General features: G+C 46.9%; 1 protein-coding gene across 1 annotated transcript in view; it reads left to right on the top strand.

The window, feature by feature from the left end:
- Positions 1–1573: 1573 nt before the first annotated feature.
- The window catches only part of MRPL21 (mitochondrial ribosomal protein L21), a 15119-nt gene continuing 12087 nt past the window's right edge, over positions 1574–4605 (top strand). The window contains exon 1 of the mRNA XM_009576373.1: positions 1574–1630. The gene's annotated coding sequence lies outside the window, so the exon portion shown is untranslated. The remainder of the gene's footprint in view (positions 1631–4605) is intronic.

Raw genomic sequence — 4605 nt, 5'->3', positions numbered from 1 at the left:
TCGTGGCCCTGGTTTATCCACGGCACGGACCCCGTGGGGGAAAGCTGCAGAGGTGAAAGCAGCGCAAGAGGAGCGACTCGGGTCTTTACCAGCATCAGCCCAGGAGCAGCCAGAAAGCTGGGGGGCAGGGGAGGAAGAAACGTTAACAAAAAGGAGAATAAACTTTTTCCTGGCCTGGTATGACCCTTTCAGCAAAATCAGGGAATGGGGGGTGTGTAGGGACTCCATCAACCTCCTCCCTTCCTCGCTGGGCTGGGAAGCTGGCAGGGTGTTTGTCGTGGGAGTGGACTGGGGGTCTCGGGGGCCCTGGCTTCACACCTGGGTTTGGTTTCTGTGCCGGGTGAGTGTGACCTTGGTGAACTGCAGCTTCAGCAAGCGAGGTGGTTAAGTACGTTTGACTTTAAGAGGTCTTTCCAGTCCCTTGTATGGGTCATGTTTTGGCTGGTGGGTGAAAAAGATAATGTCCCTGCAAAGAAGCTTGCACAGTCTGTCTTTTAATTAAGCAAATTGGTCCAGAAGGTGTATTGTTATCCTGGAGATAACACGGGGATAAATCCCTGAGCACGCGTTTTTAGGCCTTCATCTCTTTCCGCTAATTAACAGTGCGGGCCCAGCTCCTTTCTAAAAAATGCTGATGCTACACTCGAAGTGTAATTTAAGTTGTAGTAAACCACTCATTCTTTGATTATTTTTGTGTTGGAACGGTAACACAGCTTCACTGTTTCGGTGAACGTTAGCTTGTGTATATGTCGCTCTGAAAAGCATGAATACATTTTTCTAATTCCCATATTCCGCTGGTGTTACCTGTTTAGCTACGTAGCTCCTCCACTCCCCTTGTCTAGAAGGAAGAGGCATGTTTGGGATGGTGAAAACCCAGACCCGGGAGTGTTAAAACCAAATCTGCTCAACCTGCCCTGCTCTTCCACTTCACTATGTTTCACTTGGTGTTGTGGTGTCTGCTTGGGAGCTACAGGGCTAGTGAGTTACTGTCAGTATGCCTTGTTTTCCTTCTCTCTTTTCAGAGTGGAAACTTTGTAAGGCTTAGTAGAAGTTGCTGAGAGTCACCTGGTAAATGTTGTGTAATAGCTGCCCTCCCCTTTTTGGAGGGCCCACAGGGCTGGAAAGAATCCTTCTAGCAGTGTCAGTTAGTGCTCAGAATTAAGAAAGTGCACCAGAGTGTTCTTCAGACCGCCTGTTCTTCCCCTCTGCCTTTCGGTCTGTTTTCCAAAAGAGGTGGGATGCTCTGGGTGTATCCATATTAAATTGTCATGTCTAGCTGGAAGTGCCACTTAAAATAAGTGTTTGCAGTTGGAGGCCTTTCTTGTGTTCTCTTGCAATGCTGCACACAACTGATGGGTCCTTTCTCTTATCGTGTATCTTGTTTGGCTTCCCTCTCTACCTTTGCCTGTCACGATAAAATTGAACAAACCTTTTACAGGCAGAAAAATGGTACCACAAAGCTGACCAGTGCTGTGACACTTCAGCATTGCTGTAATGCTGCCTCACCAGGGACCAAAAGCCCAGCAGTTGCTGCTTATTTTTAATTCTTTTTCCCTCTCTTCCATTTAGCCGCCTTGCTTTCATCTGCCGTTCGGCACCAGAGTTCCCAGCGCACGTCACTGCAGCAAGGGTAATGTCAAATGACTTTCTGCTTTGCTTTTCACCCTTGAAATGCTGACCTTCCGTGGTGGGGGTGGGGAGGGCAGCTTGTTTTCCCTTTGGAAAGGAGGCTTGTCTGCCCCCTTTGTCAGTCTGTCGCTTCCCAATAAGTTTTGGACATTCTGCCTACCTTCAGTCACCTGTGCCAGAAGGATGCTTCCATTGATTTGTGAAATTAAGCAGCAGAGTCTAGATCCTCCACTAAGAAAAGGGCCGCAGTGTGGGCTCAGCCCGTAGCAGACAGCAGAGAAGCCACTCAAGTCAGGACATTGCAAACTCCTCAACTGCAGAAGGGGCTTCAGCTGTCACTCATCTTTTTAGGTACAGGTAGTCTACTCCTCAGGCAAGGTTCATCTCCTGCCTGGAGTGTCCATTATCTGATAAATACTGAACTTGCACTGCACTTTTCATAAAATGTGATTAGCAGCCCAAGCACTACAGGACACCGAGCCAGGAAACATCAGGCTTCATTTGTTTCAGCACTTTGAGAGCTGCCTGTTTGTGCCTTTATTTTGATTCCTCTGCTGGGATTTCACGCAGAGGTACTGGGACAGAGCTGCCGGCTGTGCTGCTGCTTGCTTTAACCAGGAGGGGACACTGCAGAAACAGAGAACTCCTGTGAGCAGCACCAGGGAAAAATGGCAAGATTTGCTCATTCCCTCTGCGCTGCTGAAGGGTGCAGGGGGTGGCCTCTTCCCGCTGGTCCTCCAGCGTGTGGGACCACAGTTTGGATCTCTGCCTCTGTGACACAGCGCCCAACGATATTACTAAACCCCGCAACAGACCCACGAAGCCGTGGTGCTTGCGGTTATGTACTTGCTCTCAAGTGCTTTGAGTTCCTGTTAAATTAAAGCTCTTTGAGAGGTGTTGCTGGGCATTACAGAGTAAACTGATCAAACACAACTGCTTTGTGTTAATTTGCATTCTATCACTAGCATCTGATGTTTTTTCCTGAATATTTTATGCAGTTTGCGCATCCTGTGTTATTTATAGAAAATATGGATCTCAGCACACAGGAAATTCTGAACTTCCCATTCATGATGGAGACGGTATTTACTGAGTAGCACCTTTCTCTTCAAATTTCAGAAACCGATACCTTTCTGGTCATCTCATCGAGATCCAGGGTGAATCTCCCTCCTCTCTAAATCTAAGATTGTCTTTGTGGTATCACAGATTGTTGCTTAATAAGGAACTATAATCTGATGCCTTTTGGTCATGTGTCCCTTTCTAAGTAAAGGCATTTGGCACCTCTCAGGATAATCTGTGAATGTGGCAGGATAGGCCTTGTGCCTCCTTTCCCTGCCCCCTGAAACGTGTACCGCAGTTCTGATGAAAGTACTGTCCCTGGTTAGAGTGGTGCTTTTCTCTCCAGTTCTTTGGGAACAAATCAATAGTTTTTGTAACTGGCTCTTGTGCAGAGATGTAAACAGCTGCCTCTGGTCCTCCTTGTTGTTCCTCCTTGTCCCAGAGATCTTGAAAAACAGCTAATTATGAGCAAGTGCCATTTGCATTTTTTCCGCTCAAACTCACGCTGTGAGTTTCACGTAGTGTTTCATTTTTGAATTAACACCCTGTGGCACATTTGAGCAGCGTTAATTGTTGTTCAGCTCTGAAGTTTTAATCGGGGTTCTCGTGATTTGGTGCTGTCTGCGCCACTGTCAAGAAAGGCAGTGTGCGCATGCAAATACCTGCGGTACTGACTGTACAGGGCTTGAGGCAGTCAGGAATTAGTTCAGTTTGGAGGCAGAGGATCCCTCCCAGTGATAATCTTGGGAAAAGCAGAAAGAATCCACCATAACAGCTAATAAGAACATGTTGCTAGCTGAAACGCCCCTGGCAGTTTTCAGTCCTTCGTTCTGTATCAATACTGTAGCTTACATTCAGGCCCCCAGTTTATTCACTAAACTGAAGGTGTCACGTGTTGTGCCAGCCATGTGCAATTTTCAGTAAGTAGGAAAGCAACATCTAAGTATAGAAAGTAGAGCAAGCTTCAGGTAAGATGTTGTCTGCACAGAATTTGTCATTCAGGTGCTGGTGCAGTTTGTGCTGTGGTTGCTCCCGCGATTGTATCAGTGCTGATTGATCCTAAAGGGACGCGTCTGTGGTGCTCAGGAGTCTCCCGGGCTGGTCACCAGGAAGGTCTTCAGGGACTGATGCAATGTCTTGAAATGGAGAGGCTCTTGTCTCAGTGGTACAGTTGCAGAGTGTTTGAAAAGAGATGTTATTAAAGTGATTCTCTATCACAGCAGTGGAAACTACCCTTTCAGGAAGAATTAAGGATTTAATTTGCACCTTTTAGCAAAATATCTTGGTGCTCAAAGTCATCATGAGGAGCGATGTTTGTGCTTGGCTGGATGGATGTGGGTCGGTGCACGCTCCCTTCTCTGGTCAGCCTGAATCAAGATAGGCATGGATGTGAGAAGTCTTGTTAGATGCCTCTGCTAGTCCCTCCCCAGTGTGGTACTGTCGATTGTAGACAGACATGGTAATGGCACGGAAGAGGCTTTTGGGCTGTTTGTGGTATTAAATGCAGAATCACACTGGGGGTGGGAGAAGCCATTATTATTGCCATTCAGGGAATGCAGCTGTAAGTGACAAAAGAAGAGCAGCCTCATGACTCTCCTATAAAGAACCCAGCTGTGGTCTTAAGGCTGTCTCTAAACTATCTATTTAACAGAGAAGAGCTTCAAAAAACAGAGGGAAAAAGGATGTGTGTGAGTCATTCATGTGTAGTGCTCAAGGCTGGTTTAAGAATGCTCATTAGCCCTTCTTCCTCATCAAAGGCACATTGCCTCCTTGCGGATGCTCTGTTGGGCTTTGTGCTTGGTGCTGAAGTGGGTTGAGGAGCATTGAGTTCAGCCTCTCAGCCTCTCAGTGGTGGAGGTAACTTGTATCTATACCTGAAAAAGCTTAACAAGAGCCTTTTATCTAAAACTCAGGTGTAGG

The sequence above is a fragment of the Fulmarus glacialis genome, unplaced genomic scaffold (assembly GCF_000690835.1).
Source record: "Fulmarus glacialis isolate BGI_N327 unplaced genomic scaffold, ASM69083v1 scaffold39244, whole genome shotgun sequence".
Classification (NCBI taxonomy): domain Eukaryota; kingdom Metazoa; phylum Chordata; class Aves; order Procellariiformes; family Procellariidae; genus Fulmarus; species Fulmarus glacialis.
This window is presented reverse-complemented; position numbering and strand designations above follow the sequence as displayed.